We start from the raw sequence: 21148 nt of genomic DNA, 5'->3' as shown, positions 1-21148 counted from the left end.
CTAACCCTAACCCTAACCCTAACCCTAACCCTAACCCTAACCCTAACCCTAACCCTAACCCTAACCCTAACCCTAACCCTAACCCTAACCCTAACCCTAACCCTAACCCTAACCCTAACCCTAACCCTAACCCTAACCCTAACCCTAACCCTAACCCTAACCCTAACCCTAACCCTAACCCTAACCCTAACCCTAACCCTAACCCTAACCCTAACCCTAACCCTAACCCTAACCCTAACCCTAACCCTAACCCTAACCCTAACCCTAACCCTAACCCTAACCCTAACCCTAACCCTAACCCTAACCCTAACCCTAACCCTAACCCTAACCCTAACCCTAACCCTAACCCTAACCCTAACCCTAACCCTAACCCTAACCCTAACCCTAACCCTAACCCTAACCCTAACCCTAACCCTAACCCTAACCCTAACCCTAACCCTAACCCTAACCCTAACCCTAACCCTAACCCTAACCCTAACCCTAACCCTAACCCTAACCCTAACCCTAACCCTAACCCTAACCCTAACCCTAACCCTAACCCTAACCCTAACCCTAACCCTAACCCTAACCCTAACCCTAACCCTAACCCTAACCCTAACCCTAACCCTAACCCTAACCCTAACCCTAACCCTAACCCTAACCCTAACCCTAACCCTAACCCTAACCCTAACCCTAACCCTAACCCTAACCCTAACCCTAACCCTAACCCTAACCCTAACCCTAACCCTAACCCTAACCCTAACCCTAACCCTAACCCTAACCCTAACCCTAACCCTAACCCTAACCCTAACCCTAACCCTAACCCTAACCCTAACCCTAACCCTAACCCTAACCCTAACCCTAACCCTAACCCTAACCCTAACCCTAACCCTAACCCTAACCCTAACCCTAACCCTAACCCTAACCCTAACCCTAACCCTAACCCTAACCCTAACCCTAACCCTAACCCTAACCCTAACCCTAACCCTAACCCTAACCCTAACCCTAACCCTAACCCTAACCCTAACCCTAACCCTAACCCTAACCCTAACCCTAACCCTAACCCTAACCCTAACCCTAACCCTAACCCTAACCCTAACCCTAACCCTAACCCTAACCCTAACCCTAACCCTAACCCTAACCCTAACCCTAACCCTAACCCTAACCCTAACCCTAACCCTAACCCTAACCCTAACCCTAACCCTAACCCTAACCCTAACCCTAACCCTAACCCTAACCCTAACCCTAACCCTAACCCTAACCCTAACCCTAACCCTAACCCTAACCCTAACCCTAACCCTAACCCTAACCCTAACCCTAACCCTAACCCTAACCCTAACCCTAACCCTAACCCTAACCCTAACCCTAACCCTAACCCTAACCCTAACCCTAACCCTAACCCTAACCCTAACCCTAACCCTAACCCTAACCCTAACCCTAACCCTAACCCTAACCCTAACCCTAACCCTAACCCTAACCCTAACCCTAACCCTAACCCTAACCCTAACCCTAACCCTAACCCTAACCCTAACCCTAACCCTAACCCTAACCCTAACCCTAACCCTAACCCTAACCCTAACCCTAACCCTAACCCTAACCCTAACCCTAACCCTAACCCTAACCCTAACCCTAACCCTAACCCTAACCCTAACCCTAACCCTAACCCTAACCCTAACCCTAACCCTAACCCTAACCCTAACCCTAACCCTAACCCTAACCCTAACCCTAACCCTAACCCTAACCCTAACCCTAACCCTAACCCTAACCCTAACCCTAACCCTAACCCTAACCCTAACCCTAACCCTAACCCTAACCCTAACCCTAACCCTAACCCTAACCCTAACCCTAACCCTAACCCTAACCCTAACCCTAACCCTAACCCTAACCCTAACCCTAACCCTAACCCTAACCCTAACCCTAACCCTAACCCTAACCCTAACCCTAACCCTAACCCTAACCCTAACCCTAACCCTAACCCTAACCCTAACCCTAACCCTAACCCTAACCCTAACCCTAACCCTAACCCTAACCCTAACCCTAACCCTAACCCTAACCCTAACCCTAACCCTAACCCTAACCCTAACCCTAACCCTAACCCTAACCCTAACCCTAACCCTAACCCTAACCCTAACCCTAACCCTAACCCTAACCCTAACCCTAACCCTAACCCTAACCCTAACCCTAACCCTAACCCTAACCCTAACCCTAACCCTAACCCTAACCCTAACCCTAACCCTAACCCTAACCCTAACCCTAACCCTAACCCTAACCCTAACCCTAACCCTAACCCTAACCCTAACCCTAACCCTAACCCTAACCCTAACCCTAACCCTAACCCTAACCCTAACCCTAACCCTAACCCTAACCCTAACCCTAACCCTAACCCTAACCCTAACCCTAACCCTAACCCTAACCCTAACCCTAACCCTAACCCTAACCCTAACCCTAACCCTAACCCTAACCCTAACCCTAACCCTAACCCTAACCCTAACCCTAACCCTAACCCTAACCCTAACCCTAACCCTAACCCTAACCCTAACCCTAACCCTAACCCTAACCCTAACCCTAACCCTAACCCTAACCCTAACCCTAACCCTAACCCTAACCCTAACCCTAACCCTAACCCTAACCCTAACCCTAACCCTAACCCTAACCCTAACCCTAACCCTAACCCTAACCCTAACCCTAACCCTAACCCTAACCCTAACCCTAACCCTAACCCTAACCCTAACCCTAACCCTAACCCTAACCCTAACCCTAACCCTAACCCTAACCCTAACCCTAACCCTAACCCTAACCCTAACCCTAACCCTAACCCTAACCCTAACCCTAACCCTAACCCTAACCCTAACCCTAACCCTAACCCTAACCCTAACCCTAACCCTAACCCTAACCCTAACCCTAACCCTAACCCTAACCCTAACCCTAACCCTAACCCTAACCCTAACCCTAACCCTAACCCTAACCCTAACCCTAACCCTAACCCTAACCCTAACCCTAACCCTAACCCTAACCCTAACCCTAACCCTAACCCTAACCCTAACCCTAACCCTAACCCTAACCCTAACCCTAACCCTAACCCTAACCCTAACCCTAACCCTAACCCTAACCCTAACCCTAACCCTAACCCTAACCCTAACCCTAACCCTAACCCTAACCCTAACCCTAACCCTAACCCTAACCCTAACCCTAACCCTAACCCTAACCCTAACCCTAACCCTAACCCTAACCCTAACCCTAACCCTAACCCTAACCCTAACCCTAACCCTAACCCTAACCCTAACCCTAACCCTAACCCTAACCCTAACCCTAACCCTAACCCTAACCCTAACCCTAACCCTAACCCTAACCCTAACCCTAACCCTAACCCTAACCCTAACCCTAACCCTAACCCTAACCCTAACCCTAACCCTAACCCTAACCCTAACCCTAACCCTAACCCTAACCCTAACCCTAACCCTAACCCTAACCCTAACCCTAACCCTAACCCTAACCCTAACCCTAACCCTAACCCTAACCCTAACCCTAACCCTAACCCTAACCCTAACCCTAACCCTAACCCTAACCCTAACCCTAACCCTAACCCTAACCCTAACCCTAACCCTAACCCTAACCCTAACCCTAACCCTAACCCTAACCCTAACCCTAACCCTAACCCTAACCCTAACCCTAACCCTAACCCTAACCCTAACCCTAACCCTAACCCTAACCCTAACCCTAACCCTAACCCTAACCCTAACCCTAACCCTAACCCTAACCCTAACCCTAACCCTAACCCTAACCCTAACCCTAACCCTAACCCTAACCCTAACCCTAACCCTAACCCTAACCCTAACCCTAACCCTAACCCTAACCCTAACCCTAACCCTAACCCTAACCCTAACCCTAACCCTAACCCTAACCCTAACCCTAACCCTAACCCTAACCCTAACCCTAACCCTAACCCTAACCCTAACCCTAACCCTAACCCTAACCCTAACCCTAACCCTAACCCTAACCCTAACCCTAACCCTAACCCTAACCCTAACCCTAACCCTAACCCTAACCCTAACCCTAACCCTAACCCTAACCCTAACCCTAACCCTAACCCTAACCCTAACCCTAACCCTAACCCTAACCCTAACCCTAACCCTAACCCTAACCCTAACCCTAACCCTAACCCTAACCCTAACCCTAACCCTAACCCTAACCCTAACCCTAACCCTAACCCTAACCCTAACCCTAACCCTAACCCTAACCCTAACCCTAACCCTAACCCTAACCCTAACCCTAACCCTAACCCTAACCCTAACCCTAACCCTAACCCTAACCCTAACCCTAACCCTAACCCTAACCCTAACCCTAACCCTAACCCTAACCCTAACCCTAACCCTAACCCTAACCCTAACCCTAACCCTAACCCTAACCCTAACCCTAACCCTAACCCTAACCCTAACCCTAACCCTAACCCTAACCCTAACCCTAACCCTAACCCTAACCCTAACCCTAACCCTAACCCTAACCCTAACCCTAACCCTAACCCTAACCCTAACCCTAACCCTAACCCTAACCCTAACCCTAACCCTAACCCTAACCCTAACCCTAACCCTAACCCTAACCCTAACCCTAACCCTAACCCTAACCCTAACCCTAACCCTAACCCTAACCCTAACCCTAACCCTAACCCTAACCCTAACCCTAACCCTAACCCTAACCCTAACCCTAACCCTAACCCTAACCCTAACCCTAACCCTAACCCTAACCCTAACCCTAACCCTAACCCTAACCCTAACCCTAACCCTAACCCTAACCCTAACCCTAACCCTAACCCTAACCCTAACCCTAACCCTAACCCTAACCCTAACCCTAACCCTAACCCTAACCCTAACCCTAACCCTAACCCTAACCCTAACCCTAACCCTAACCCTAACCCTAACCCTAACCCTAACCCTAACCCTAACCCTAACCCTAACCCTAACCCTAACCCTAACCCTAACCCTAACCCTAACCCTAACCCTAACCCTAACCCTAACCCTAACCCTAACCCTAACCCTAACCCTAACCCTAACCCTAACCCTAACCCTAACCCTAACCCTAACCCTAACCCTAACCCTAACCCTAACCCTAACCCTAACCCTAACCCTAACCCTAACCCTAACCCTAACCCTAACCCTAACCCTAACCCTAACCCTAACCCTAACCCTAACCCTAACCCTAACCCTAACCCTAACCCTAACCCTAACCCTAACCCTAACCCTAACCCTAACCCTAACCCTAACCCTAACCCTAACCCTAACCCTAACCCTAACCCTAACCCTAACCCTAACCCTAACCCTAACCCTAACCCTAACCCTAACCCTAACCCTAACCCTAACCCTAACCCTAACCCTAACCCTAACCCTAACCCTAACCCTAACCCTAACCCTAACCCTAACCCTAACCCTAACCCTAACCCTAACCCTAACCCTAACCCTAACCCTAACCCTAACCCTAACCCTAACCCTAACCCTAACCCTAACCCTAACCCTAACCCTAACCCTAACCCTAACCCTAACCCTAACCCTAACCCTAACCCTAACCCTAACCCTAACCCTAACCCTAACCCTAACCCTAACCCTAACCCTAACCCTAACCCTAACCCTAACCCTAACCCTAACCCTAACCCTAACCCTAACCCTAACCCTAACCCTAACCCTAACCCTAACCCTAACCCTAACCCTAACCCTAACCCTAACCCTAACCCTAACCCTAACCCTAACCCTAACCCTAACCCTAACCCTAACCCTAACCCTAACCCTAACCCTAACCCTAACCCTAACCCTAACCCTAACCCTAACCCTAACCCTAACCCTAACCCTAACCCTAACCCTAACCCTAACCCTAACCCTAACCCTAACCCTAACCCTAACCCTAACCCTAACCCTAACCCTAACCCTAACCCTAACCCTAACCCTAACCCTAACCCTAACCCTAACCCTAACCCTAACCCTAACCCTAACCCTAACCCTAACCCTAACCCTAACCCTAACCCTAACCCTAACCCTAACCCTAACCCTAACCCTAACCCTAACCCTAACCCTAACCCTAACCCTAACCCTAACCCTAACCCTAACCCTAACCCTAACCCTAACCCTAACCCTAACCCTAACCCTAACCCTAACCCTAACCCTAACCCTAACCCTAACCCTAACCCTAACCCTAACCCTAACCCTAACCCTAACCCTAACCCTAACCCTAACCCTAACCCTAACCCTAACCCTAACCCTAACCCTAACCCTAACCCTAACCCTAACCCTAACCCTAACCCTAACCCTAACCCTAACCCTAACCCTAACCCTAACCCTAACCCTAACCCTAACCCTAACCCTAACCCTAACCCTAACCCTAACCCTAACCCTAACCCTAACCCTAACCCTAACCCTAACCCTAACCCTAACCCTAACCCTAACCCTAACCCTAACCCTAACCCTAACCCTAACCCTAACCCTAACCCTAACCCTAACCCTAACCCTAACCCTAACCCTAACCCTAACCCTAACCCTAACCCTAACCCTAACCCTAACCCTAACCCTAACCCTAACCCTAACCCTAACCCTAACCCTAACCCTAACCCTAACCCTAACCCTAACCCTAACCCTAACCCTAACCCTAACCCTAACCCTAACCCTAACCCTAACCCTAACCCTAACCCTAACCCTAACCCTAACCCTAACCCTAACCCTAACCCTAACCCTAACCCTAACCCTAACCCTAACCCTAACCCTAACCCTAACCCTAACCCTAACCCTAACCCTAACCCTAACCCTAACCCTAACCCTAACCCTAACCCTAACCCTAACCCTAACCCTAACCCTAACCCTAACCCTAACCCTAACCCTAACCCTAACCCTAACCCTAACCCTAACCCTAACCCTAACCCTAACCCTAACCCTAACCCTAACCCTAACCCTAACCCTAACCCTAACCCTAACCCTAACCCTAACCCTAACCCTAACCCTAACCCTAACCCTAACCCTAACCCTAACCCTAACCCTAACCCTAACCCTAACCCTAACCCTAACCCTAACCCTAACCCTAACCCTAACCCTAACCCTAACCCTAACCCTAACCCTAACCCTAACCCTAACCCTAACCCTAACCCTAACCCTAACCCTAACCCTAACCCTAACCCTAACCCTAACCCTAACCCTAACCCTAACCCTAACCCTAACCCTAACCCTAACCCTAACCCTAACCCTAACCCTAACCCTAACCCTAACCCTAACCCTAACCCTAACCCTAACCCTAACCCTAACCCTAACCCTAACCCTAACCCTAACCCTAACCCTAACCCTAACCCTAACCCTAACCCTAACCCTAACCCTAACCCTAACCCTAACCCTAACCCTAACCCTAACCCTAACCCTAACCCTAACCCTAACCCTAACCCTAACCCTAACCCTAACCCTAACCCTAACCCTAACCCTAACCCTAACCCTAACCCTAACCCTAACCCTAACCCTAACCCTAACCCTAACCCTAACCCTAACCCTAACCCTAACCCTAACCCTAACCCTAACCCTAACCCTAACCCTAACCCTAACCCTAACCCTAACCCTAACCCTAACCCTAACCCTAACCCTAACCCTAACCCTAACCCTAACCCTAACCCTAACCCTAACCCTAACCCTAACCCTAACCCTAACCCTAACCCTAACCCTAACCCTAACCCTAACCCTAACCCTAACCCTAACCCTAACCCTAACCCTAACCCTAACCCTAACCCTAACCCTAACCCTAACCCTAACCCTAACCCTAACCCTAACCCTAACCCTAACCCTAACCCTAACCCTAACCCTAACCCTAACCCTAACCCTAACCCTAACCCTAACCCTAACCCTAACCCTAACCCTAACCCTAACCCTAACCCTAACCCTAACCCTAACCCTAACCCTAACCCTAACCCTAACCCTAACCCTAACCCTAACCCTAACCCTAACCCTAACCCTAACCCTAACCCTAACCCTAACCCTAACCCTAACCCTAACCCTAACCCTAACCCTAACCCTAACCCTAACCCTAACCCTAACCCTAACCCTAACCCTAACCCTAACCCTAACCCTAACCCTAACCCTAACCCTAACCCTAACCCTAACCCTAACCCTAACCCTAACCCTAACCCTAACCCTAACCCTAACCCTAACCCTAACCCTAACCCTAACCCTAACCCTAACCCTAACCCTAACCCTAACCCTAACCCTAACCCTAACCCTAACCCTAACCCTAACCCTAACCCTAACCCTAACCCTAACCCTAACCCTAACCCTAACCCTAACCCTAACCCTAACCCTAACCCTAACCCTAACCCTAACCCTAACCCTAACCCTAACCCTAACCCTAACCCTAACCCTAACCCTAACCCTAACCCTAACCCTAACCCTAACCCTAACCCTAACCCTAACCCTAACCCTAACCCTAACCCTAACCCTAACCCTAACCCTAACCCTAACCCTAACCCTAACCCTAACCCTAACCCTAACCCTAACCCTAACCCTAACCCTAACCCTAACCCTAACCCTAACCCTAACCCTAACCCTAACCCTAACCCTAACCCTAACCCTAACCCTAACCCTAACCCTAACCCTAACCCTAACCCTAACCCTAACCCTAACCCTAACCCTAACCCTAACCCTAACCCTAACCCTAACCCTAACCCTAACCCTAACCCTAACCCTAACCCTAACCCTAACCCTAACCCTAACCCTAACCCTAACCCTAACCCTAACCCTAACCCTAACCCTAACCCTAACCCTAACCCTAACCCTAACCCTAACCCTAACCCTAACCCTAACCCTAACCCTAACCCTAACCCTAACCCTAACCCTAACCCTAACCCTAACCCTAACCCTAACCCTAACCCTAACCCTAACCCTAACCCTAACCCTAACCCTAACCCTAACCCTAACCCTAACCCTAACCCTAACCCTAACCCTAACCCTAACCCTAACCCTAACCCTAACCCTAACCCTAACCCTAACCCTAACCCTAACCCTAACCCTAACCCTAACCCTAACCCTAACCCTAACCCTAACCCTAACCCTAACCCTAACCCTAACCCTAACCCTAACCCTAACCCTAACCCTAACCCTAACCCTAACCCTAACCCTAACCCTAACCCTAACCCTAACCCTAACCCTAACCCTAACCCTAACCCTAACCCTAACCCTAACCCTAACCCTAACCCTAACCCTAACCCTAACCCTAACCCTAACCCTAACCCTAACCCTAACCCTAACCCTAACCCTAACCCTAACCCTAACCCTAACCCTAACCCTAACCCTAACCCTAACCCTAACCCTAACCCTAACCCTAACCCTAACCCTAACCCTAACCCTAACCCTAACCCTAACCCTAACCCTAACCCTAACCCTAACCCTAACCCTAACCCTAACCCTAACCCTAACCCTAACCCTAACCCTAACCCTAACCCTAACCCTAACCCTAACCCTAACCCTAACCCTAACCCTAACCCTAACCCTAACCCTAACCCTAACCCTAACCCTAACCCTAACCCTAACCCTAACCCTAACCCTAACCCTAACCCTAACCCTAACCCTAACCCTAACCCTAACCCTAACCCTAACCCTAACCCTAACCCTAACCCTAACCCTAACCCTAACCCTAACCCTAACCCTAACCCTAACCCTAACCCTAACCCTAACCCTAACCCTAACCCTAACCCTAACCCTAACCCTAACCCTAACCCTAACCCTAACCCTAACCCTAACCCTAACCCTAACCCTAACCCTAACCCTAACCCTAACCCTAACCCTAACCCTAACCCTAACCCTAACCCTAACCCTAACCCTAACCCTAACCCTAACCCTAACCCTAACCCTAACCCTAACCCTAACCCTAACCCTAACCCTAACCCTAACCCTAACCCTAACCCTAACCCTAACCCTAACCCTAACCCTAACCCTAACCCTAACCCTAACCCTAACCCTAACCCTAACCCTAACCCTAACCCTAACCCTAACCCTAACCCTAACCCTAACCCTAACCCTAACCCTAACCCTAACCCTAACCCTAACCCTAACCCTAACCCTAACCCTAACCCTAACCCTAACCCTAACCCTAACCCTAACCCTAACCCTAACCCTAACCCTAACCCTAACCCTAACCCTAACCCTAACCCTAACCCTAACCCTAACCCTAACCCTAACCCTAACCCTAACCCTAACCCTAACCCTAACCCTAACCCTAACCCTAACCCTAACCCTAACCCTAACCCTAACCCTAACCCTAACCCTAACCCTAACCCTAACCCTAACCCTAACCCTAACCCTAACCCTAACCCTAACCCTAACCCTAACCCTAACCCTAACCCTAACCCTAACCCTAACCCTAACCCTAACCCTAACCCTAACCCTAACCCTAACCCTAACCCTAACCCTAACCCTAACCCTAACCCTAACCCTAACCCTAACCCTAACCCTAACCCTACCCTAACCCTAACCCTAACCCTAACCCTAACCCTAACCCTAACCCTAACCCTAACCCTAACCCTAACCCTAACCCTAACCCTAACCCTAACCCTAACCCTAACCCTAACCCTAACCCTAACCCTAACCCTAACCCTAACCCTAACCCTAACCCTAACCCTAACCCTAACCCTAACCCTAACCCTAACCCTAACCCTAACCCTAACCCTAACCCTAACCCTAACCCTAACCCTAACCCTAACCCTAACCCTAACCCTAACCCTAACCCTAACCCTAACCCTAACCCTAACCCTAACCCTAACCCTAACCCTAACCCTAACCCTAACCCTAACCCTAACCCTAACCCTAACCCTAACCCTAACCCTAACCCACTTCTTCTATATAGATCATGTCTCAAAACTTAGTATTTCAGACTAACCAGAGACAGATCACTAAGCCTCCATACCCCTTAGTGACATTACATTTATGCGGACAATGTGTACTGCAACTCACCTCAAAAGCAGTACAGATCACAGCCCATTGAAAAGGAAAAACAATTATTAGACTGGCCACAAAGGGGCGCAAGTCTCAGACTGGCCGGGAAGGAGTGCCAATCACCTCCAACGGCCCTTGGGCGCTGGTTACGGGGTTGGGTTAGCCCTGCGCTAGAAACAAACAAAGCAAAGCTAACCCAACCCCGTCAGCAAGGCAAAGCTGAAGCCAATTTGGTTGAGGTATATTGATTGCATACGCTGAAATCAGCACACATCTTAGAATGGCCACAAAGGGGCGCAAGTCTCAGACTGGCCGGGAAGGAGTGCCAATCACCTCCAACGGCCCTTGGGCGCTGGTTACGGGGTTGGGTTAGCCCTGCGCTAGAAACAAACAAAGCAAAGCTAACCCAACCCCGTCAGCAAGGCAAAGCTGAAGCCAATTTGGTTGAGGTATATTGATTGCATACGCTGAAATCAGCACACATCTTAGAATGGCCACAAAGGGGCGCAAGTCTCAGACTGGCCGGGAAGGAGTGCCAATCACCTCCAACGGCCCTTGGGCGCTGGTTACGGGGTTGGGTTAGCCCTGCGCTAGAAACAAACAAAGCAAAGCTAACCCAACCCCGTCAGCAAGGCAAAGCTGAAGCCAATTTGGTTGAGGTATATTGATTGCATACGCTGAAATCAGCACACATCTTAGAATGGCCACAAAGGGGCGCAAGTCTCAGACTGGCCGGGAAGGAGTGCCAATCACCTCCAACGGCCCTTGGGCGCTGGTTACGGGGTTGGGTTAGCCCTGCGCTAGAAACAAACAAAGCAAAGCTAACCCAACCCCGTAAGCAAGGCAAAGATAAAGCCAATTTGGTTGACGTAAATTGAGTGCAAAGCTGAAGCCAATTTGGTTGAGGTATATTGATTGCATACGCTGAAATCAGCACACATCTTAGAATGGCCACAAAGGGGCGCAAGTCTCAGACTGGCCGGGAAGGAGTGCCAATCACCTCCAACGGCCCTTGGGCGCTGGTTACGGGGTTGGGTTAGCCCTGCGCTAGAAACAAACAAAGCAAAGCTAACCCAACCCCGTAAGCAAGGCAAAGATAAAGCCAATTTGGTTGACGTAAATTGAGTGCAAAGCTGAAGCCAATTTGGTTGAGGAATATTGATTGCATACGCTGAAATCAGCACACATCTTAGAATGGCCACAAAGGGGCGCAAGTCTCAGACTGGCCGGGAAGGAGTGCCAATCACCTCCAACGGCCCTTGGGCGCTGGTTACGGGGTTGGGTTAGCCTTGCGCTAGAAACAAACAAAGCAAAGCTAACCCAACCCCGTAAGCAAGGCAAAGATAAAGCCAATTTGGTTGACGTAAATTGAGTGCAAAGCTGAAGCCAATTTGGTTGAGGTAAAGTGAATAAAATGTGAAGCTGATTTGGTTGAGATAAACCAACTACAAAGCTGGGAATAAAAGGCGCTAAGGATGGACGTGGGCAGGTTGGATTGCCATGCTGAGGCCCATGGGATGAACCACCATGAGACTGAGTACCAAATCCCACATGTTGCCTGTGACAACTGTGAGCGGTCGTAGGGGCTTATGGCTGAATGACAGGAATGCTATGAAAACGGAATGGACTGGGGAATACTGGGGATAACAGCTCAACTGAACTGAGCTGGCGGTGAGCGTGGAAAGTCTGGAAAGCTGATGGCATCCCGTGGGGGAATCACAGATGTGGGAAATGCTGAAGACTTCTTCACCTGTAATACAGAGACGCACACATCAGAAAGATATAGTGGCAAGTCTAGGAATGCCAAGACACAAATAGCGCTCACCGTAAGCCCACCCCCACAAAAAGTGCAAGCAAAGAACCGCTCCAACAACTGGCTTAAGATTAGGGTTAGGAGTATTTAACAGGGAAGGTGTAGGATTATTTTTAGTATTACACTGAAAGTTACAGATTGGTTTAGTGCACCATCAGAGGGTAGGTTCAGGGTTAATTTGGCCAGATAGTATAGTTATCTACGCAGTCATGGTTACAATTAGCACTACCTTTGGGGTTTAGAGCTCATTGAGATTGCAGTGAAAATACTAGGGTTAGATTTATTAGGATCGTGCTCAGAGTGACTGTTAGGGAAAGCCAAGGGAAAGGCAAGAGCAATAGGCAAGGAGAACACCAAAGAAAACACCAAAACAGAGGGCAAAGGTATAGACAGCACACCAGGGAAGGCAATATCAAAGGCAACGCAAAGTCATGGAGAACAACAAAGAGAAGGCCTCGTCGAGGCCCAAAGAGAAGGCCACAAGGAATGCCAAAACAGCACAAGACTGAAGAGAACATTACATGGAACACCATAACATAGGGCGAGGCCCAAAGAGAACGCCGCAGGGAACGCCAAAAATGGAGGGCGAGGCCCAAGAGAACGCCGCAGGGAACGCCAAAAATGGAGGGCGAGGCCCAAGAGAACGCCGCAGGGAACGCCAAAAATGGAGGGCGAGGCCCAAGAGAACGCCGCAGGGAACGCCAAAAATGGAGGGCGAGGCCCAAGAGAATGCCGCAGGGAACGCCAAAAATGGAGGGCGAGGCCCAAGAGAACGCCGCAGGGAACGCCAAAAATGGAGGGCGAGGCCCAAGAGAACGCCCACACTAATGCCAAAACAGAGACCAAAGAGAATGCTGCAGGAAATAACCAGGCAAAGAGCAGAGGCAAAGAGAACACAGAATGAAGAGAACAGACAGACTGTAAGGCACCCTGAAGTGCAGAAATGAATTCTGGGTACACTACCTTGCGTCTTACTAAGTAATGGGTAAACACTGGTAGATGTACATTGCCCTTACCTGTTGGGCAGACAATTACCGATCAAAGTTGGCTTCCGGGGCATTCCAGGAAATGCAGGTTTCTGTTCCTTGCTGTTCTCATGAAGAGCCACAGATCTCCCTCTGCAGTCGTTATGGCGCTCGGGAGCACCGCAGCTCCCCACTGCCACCTGTTGGGCACAATACAGTGATGAAGGTACTGCCCTGCAGATGCGGGGGTGGCACCCTGTACACACTGAGCTAATGATGATGCAAAGGAGTATTAGGGATATAATTAATGCTATTTATAGGTTTGAAGTTACAGTTAGTTTAACAATTGTTTTCTGCGCTACAATTAGGATTACGGTTACTTCAACAGAAAACACAGGATGTTATTTTTATTGCTGCACTTAGGGTAAGGGACATTTTTAGTGCCAGATTAAGGGCTACGTTTATAGATACACTGCAGGTTACTGTAATTATCGTTAGAGCTCCCATTAAACAACAGGCTCAGGTCAAGACTAATGGTAACACTGCCTCCCAGCCAATGCCAGAGAGCCAAAGGCAAAGGCAGGGCAAAAGCATCCAAGGCAAAGGCAGGGCAAAAGCATCCAAGGCAAAGGCAGGGCAAAAGCATCCAAGGCAAAGGCAGGGCAAAAGCAAGGAGAACTGCAAAGGAAAAGGCCGAGGAAAGCAAGGGCAAGGAGACCATGGCCGAGAAGGCCAGGGGCAACAGCCAACGAGAATGCAGCCGAGAAGGCCAGAAGCAACGGCCAACGAGAACGCAGCCGAGAAGGCCAGGGGCAACGGCCAACGAGAACGCAGCCGAGAAGGCCAGATAAAGCCAATTTGGTTGACGTAAATTGAGTGCAAAGCTGAAGCCAATTTGGTTGAGGTAAAGTGAATAAAATGTGAAGCTGATTTGGTTGAGATAAACCAACTACAAAGCTGGGAATAAAAGGCGCTAAGGATGGACGTGGGCAGGTTGGATTGCCATGCTGAGGCCCATGGGATGAACCACCATGAGACTGAGTACCAAATCCCACATGTTGCCTGTGACAACTGTGAGCGGTCGTAGGGGCTTATGGCTGAATGACAGGAATGCTATGAAAACGGAATGGACTGGGGAATACTGGGGATAACAGCTCAACTGAACTGAGCTGGCGGTGAGCGTGGAAAGTCTGGAAAGCTGATGGCATCCCGTGGGGGAATCACAGATGTGGGAAATGCTGAAGACTTCTTCACCTGTAATACAGAGACGCACACATCAGAAAGATATAGTGGCAAGTCTAGGAATGCCAAGACACAAATAGCGCTCACCGTAAGCCCACCCCCACAAAAAGTGCAAGCAAAGAACCGCTCCAACAACTGGCTTAAGATTAGGGTTAGGAGTATTTAACAGGGAAGGTGTAGGATTATTTTTAGTATTACACTGAAAGTTACAGATTGGTTTAGTGCACCATCAGAGGGTAGGTTCAGGGTTAATTTGGCCAGATAGTATAGTTATCTACGCAGTCATGGTTACAATTAGCACTACCTTTGGGGTTTAGAGCTCATTGAGATTGCAGTGAAAATACTAGGGTTAGATTTATTAGGATCGTGCTCAGAGTGACTGTTAGGGAAAGCCAAGGGAAAGGCAAGAGCAATAGGCAAGGAGAACACCAAAGAAAACACCAAAACAGAGGGCAAAGGTATAGACAGCACACCAGGGAAGGCAATATCAAAGGCAACGCAAAGTCATGGAGAACAACAAAGAGAAGGCCTCGTCGAGGCCCAAAGAGAAGGCCACAAGGAATGCCAAAACAGCACAAGACTGAAGAGAACATTACATGGAACACCATAACATAGGGCGAGGCCCAAAGAGAACGCCGCAGGGAACGCCAAAAATGGAGGGCGAGGCCCAAGAGAACGCCGCAGGGAACGCCAAAAATGGAGGGCGAGGCCCAAGAGAACGCCGCAGGGAACGCCAAAAATGGAGGGCGAGGCCCAAGAGAACGCCGCAGGGAACGCCAAAAATGGAGGGCGAGGCCCAAGAGAACGCCGCAGGGAACGCCAAAAATGGAGGGCGAGGCCCAAGAGAACGCCGCAGGGAACGCCAAAAATGGAGGGCGAGGCCCAAGAGAATGCCGCAGGGAACGCCAAAAATGGAGGGCGAGGCCCAAGAGAACGCCGCAGGGAACGCCAAAAATGGAGGGCGAGGCCCAAGAGAACGCCCACACTAATGCCAAAACAGAGACCAAAGAGAATGCTGCAGGAAATAACCAGGCAAAGAGCAGAGGCAAAGAGAACACAGAATGAAGAGAACAGACAGACTGTAAGGCACCCTGAAGTGCAGAAATGAATTCTGGGTACACTACCTTGCGTCTTACTAAGTAATGGGTAAACACTGGTAGATGTACATTGCCCTTACCTGTTGGGCAGACAATTACCGATCAAAGTTGGCTTCCGGGGCATTCCAGGAAATGCAGGTTTCTGTTCCTTGCTGTTCTCATGAAGAGCCACAGATCTCTCTCTGCAGTCGTTATGGCGCTCGGGAGCACCGCAGCTCCCCACTGCCACCTGTTGGGCACAATACAGTGATGAAGGTACTGCCCTGCAGATGCGGGGGTGGCACCCTGTACACACTGAGCTAATGATGATGCAAAGGAGTATTAGGGATATAATTAATGCTATTTATAGGTTTGAAGTTACAGTTAGTTTAACAATTGTTTTCTGCGCTACAATTAGGATTACGGTTACTTCAACAGAAAACACAGGATGTTATTTTTATTGCTGCACTTAGGGTAAGGGACATTTTTAGTGCCAGATTAAGGGCTACGTTTATAGATACACTGCAGGTTACTGTAATTATCGTTAGAGCTCCCATTAAACAACAGGCTCAGGTCAAGACTAATGGTAACACTGCCTCCCAGCCAATGCCAGAGAGCCAAAGGCAAAGGCAGGGCAAAAGCATCCAAGGCAAAGGCAGGGCAAAAGCATCCAAGGCAAAGGCAGGGCAAAAGCATCCAAGGCAAAGGCAGGGCAAAAGCAAGGAGAACTGCAAAGGAAAAGGCCGAGGAAAGCAAGGGCAAGGAGACCATGGCCGAGAAGGCCAGGGGCAACGGCCAACGAGAACGCAGCCGAGAAGGCCAGGGGCAACGGCCAACGAGAACGCAGCCGAGAAGGCCAGGGGCAACGGCCAACGAGAACGCAGCCGAGAAGGCCAGGGGCAACGGCCAACGAGAACGCAGCCGAGAAGGCCAGGGGCAACGGCCAACGAGAACGCAGCCGAGAAGGCCAAAACAGGAAGGCAAGAGAATACGGCAGGGAAAGCCAAGGGCAAAGGGAAAGAACACCGCAGTGAAAGGCCAGAGGTGAGGAGAACGTGGGAAGAATAGGACAGGCAGCCCTCGGGGCACCGTAAAATGTGGAAAGGAGCTCTGGAAACACTACCTTGCATCTCACTAAGTAATGGGTGTGTATTGCCCTTACCTGTAAGGCAGAGAGTTACTGGTCAGCAAAGTTGGGTTCCAAGGCATTCCAGGAAATGCAGATTTCAATTTCTCACCGTTCCCGTGAAGAGCCACACATCTCTCAGCTGCCACCTGTTGAACACAATACAGTAATGAAAGCGCTGCTGCACATTTTCAGGGGCTGCAGCCTGCACACATCACTCTAACGATGACGCAAAGGAGCATTAGGGATATAATTAATGCTATTTATAAGTTTGAAGTTACAGTTAGTTTAACAGTTGTTTTCTGCGCTACAATTAGGATTACGGTTACTTCAACAGAAAACACAGGATGTTTTTTTTATTGCTGCACTTAGGGTAAAGGACATTTTTAGTGTCAGATCAAGGGCTAGATTTACAGATACGCTGCAGGTTACTGTAATTATCGTTAGAGCTCCCATTAAACAACAGGCTCACGTCAAGACTAATGGTAACACTGCCTCCCAGCCGATGCCAGAGAGCCAAAGGCAAGCAGAAAACCCAGGGCAGGCAAAGGGATGCAGAACTCCCACGGAAAGCCAAGGTGAAGGCAAAGCAAACAGCCAAGGCTAAGGAGAGGACAAAAGCAAAGAGAACACCCAATGGAAAGCCAAGATCAGGGCAAGGGCGAGAAGAGCGAGGCAGGGAAGGCCGAAACATACGGACAAAGAGACCACAGCAAGAAAAGCCAAGAAAACATGGCAAGAAATGCCAAAACGGGAGGCCAAGGGAATGTGGCATGCAATGACCAGGCAAGGGGAAGGACTAAGAGAACATCGCAGGAAGCGCCAAAACAGGAGGCCAAGGAGAACATGGCAAAGAAGACCAATGCGGAAGGCCGAGAGAAGGTGGCTGGGAATGCCAAAACAGGAGGCCAAAGAAAATGCCACAGGGGAACATCCAGGCGAGGGCCAAGAGAACATGGCAGAAAATGCCAGAACAGGAGAGCGAGAAAACGTCGCAGGGAACGCCAAAACCAAATGATGTAGAGAACGAAAGAAATACCGAGGTGGCAAAAGAAGGCCAAAGATCCATGACCAAGAAAACATGGCATGTAACACAAGAACAGGAGGACAAGGGAACATCCAGGCAAGAGCCAAGAAAACGTGGAAGGAAATGGCAAGGGCAACGGCCAAGAGAACGTGGCAAGAAATGCCAAAAGAGGAGAGTGAGAGAACATGGCATGGAATGCCAAAACCAAATGCTAAAGCGAATGCGACAAAGAAAGCCAAGGGCAATGGCCAAGAGAACGCGGCGTGAAACGCAAAAACAGGGGGGCAAGGGAACACAGTAGGGAACACTGAGGGCAAAGGGAAAGAGAACACTGCAGTAAAAGGCCAAAGATGAGGAGAACACGGGAAGAAAAGGACAGGCAACCTTCCAGGCACCATAAAGAGCTCTGGGAGCACTATGCGGTGCCACGCTATGAAATGGGTTAAACACCGGTGGGCATGCATTGCCCTTACCTGTTGAGCAGACAGTTACCAGTCAGCAAAGTGAGGTTCTAGGGCATTCCAGGAAATACAGCTTTTTGTTCCTCGCTGTTCAGATGAAGAGCCACGCATATCTCCGTGCAGTTGTTGTGGCACTCAGAAGCACCGCAGCTTTCCACAGCCACTTGTTGGATACAATACAGTAGTGAAGGCACTGTCCGCATACGTAGGGCTGCACCCTGCACACATCGCTCCTACTACCAGTGCCGTAGCTGGGAACAACAAACAAGGAGAAGGCTCTGGTAGCCTACAACGCTTGTGTTTCCATCTTCTCTGATAACTGTTTATTATACATAGCCTTAACCTTTGGTTTGGTAGGTGGGGATTGAGGAAGCGATGCTTCCACACTGTGAGTGAAGATCGGGTTCTGAACCGCCTGAGGACGCAAACATCTAGGAGTCTTTAGGTCCCGATGAGACGCATCCCAGAATTCTGAGGGAATTCACTGACACGGTCACCATGCCACTCTTCTATCTGATAAGTTGTGGCGGTCAGGTGAAGTTCCCTGGTGAGTAGAAAAAAAAAAGGCATCAGCACACCTGTTATTACAGATACAAAGTATGACCCCAGGAACTACCAACATGTCAGTCTCGCCTCTGTACTGAGAACGATCACCTAGAGTGCTGCGTCCAGATATGGAGTCCTCAGCGCAGGAGAAACACGGAGCTGTGGGGACACATCCAGAGGATGGTCACAAATACAAACTGAGGGACGGAATACCTCTCCTATAAGGAGGGGGAGCTGGGGCTGTTTAGCCTGGAGAAGTGAAGGCTCCGGGGTGACCTGGTAACCGCCTTTCAATATCTAAAGGAAAGAACAAGGGAAAACTGAGGTTAGATTTATGGAAAATATCTTCTACAGTGTGTAGTAGGCGTGGCGAGGAAAGGGAATGTGACGGGGTCAGGTTCCCTATGCTCCGCGTTTGCCAAGTGATGCCCTATGATAGGACAGCAAGCATGCAAGGGGTGTAGACAAAGCAGGACAAGAATGTATGTATTTAAGCGCCTGCTACATTCCAATAAACGCCATTTTGCTTCACCTATTCTTGGGGTCTGTGCAAGCATTTGGCCCCGACCTGGTCAGGGTCGGTCTCGCTGGGCTGTGGCGCCCTCGGTTGGCAGAGGACGAACAACACGAAGAAGCAACAACGGTGAGAGTGGCGAGGCAGTGGGACAGGTTGCTGGAGGCTGGATGCGCTGTCTCTTTCAAGGTGAGGCTGGGTCAGGCTCCGAGCAACCCAATCTAGCTGTGGATATCCCTGTTCACTGTGGGGGAGTTGGACCAGATCATCATAAATGGCAGCAAGTACTCCAGCTGGGATGACCTGCATCGATTCACAGAGCCTCTCCGTGCCAGTCCCAGTATTCAGCAGACCAGGGACCTCACTTTGTCACACTGCTGGGTCCCACAACTGCAGAGATACTTAATTGGGGTCAGGGGATGGGAGGAAGAGAGGTGGGAGTTTGGGAAATTAATGGCATCCCCTGACAAATGGGATATCTGGTGAGATCCTGACCGTAGTCATCCAGAAGAGAACAATCCTTTCTTCTTTTATTAACACAAAGCCAGATCTGCCATAAAAACAGAAAGAGCTATAGGACCTTGGAATGGTCAGCCATGACCCAAGAGAACGCCCACACAAATGCCAAAACAGAGACCAAAGAGAATGCTGCAGGAAATAACCAGGCAAAGAGCAGAGGCAAAGAGAACACAGAATGAAGAGAACAGACAGACTGTAAGGCACCCTGAAGTGCAGAAATGAATTCTGGGTACACTACCTTGCGTCTTACTAAGTAATGGGTAAACACTGGTAGATGTACATTGCCCTTACCTGTTGGGCAGACAATTACCGATCAAAGTTGGCTTCCGGGGCATTCCAGGAAATGCAGGTTTCTGTTCCTTGCTGTTCTCATGAAGAGCCACAGATCTCTCTCTGCAGTCGTTATGGCGCTCGGGAGCACCGCAGCTCCCCACTGCCACCTGTTGGGCACAATACAGTGATGAAGGTACTGCCCTGCAGATGCGGGGGTGGCACCCTGTACACACTGAGCTAATGATGATGCAAAGGAGTATTAGGGATATAATTAATGCTATTTATAGGTTTGAAGTTACAGTTAGTTTAACAATTGTTTTCTGCGCTACAATTAGGATTACGGTTACTTCAACAGAAAACACAGGATGTTATTTTTATTGCTGCACTTAGGGTAAGGGACATTTTTAGTGCCAGATTAAGGGCTACGTTTATAGATACACTGCAGGTTACTGTAATTATCGTTAGAGCTCCCATTAAACAACAGGCTCAGGTCAAGACTAATGGTAACACTGCCTCCCAGCCAATGCCAGAGAGCCAAAGGCAAAGGCAGGGCAAAAGCATCCAAGGCAAAGGCAGGGCAAAAGCAAAGAGAACTGCAAAGGAAAAGGCCGAGGAAAGCAAGGGCAAGGAGACCATGGCCGAGAAGGCCAGGGGCAACGGCCAACGAGAA

General features: G+C 49.8%; 1 long non-coding RNA gene across 1 annotated transcript; it reads right to left on the bottom strand.

Moving 5' to 3' along the window:
* Positions 1–17212: 17212 nt before the first annotated feature.
* Positions 17213–19454, bottom strand: LOC149915276 (uncharacterized). The gene is made up of 3 exons (XR_016459408.1): positions 19281–19454; positions 18639–19170; positions 17213–17287 (listed from the first exon to the last, which is right to left on the bottom strand). It is a non-coding gene; the product is annotated as an uncharacterized LOC149915276 (long non-coding RNA).
* Positions 19455–21148: the final 1694 nt, after the last annotated feature.

This window comes from Phasianus colchicus, chromosome 22 (assembly GCF_987193195.1).
Source record: "Phasianus colchicus chromosome 22, bPhaCol1.hap1.1, whole genome shotgun sequence".
Classification (NCBI taxonomy): Eukaryota; Metazoa; Chordata; class Aves; order Galliformes; family Phasianidae; genus Phasianus; species Phasianus colchicus.
This window is presented reverse-complemented; position numbering and strand designations above follow the sequence as displayed.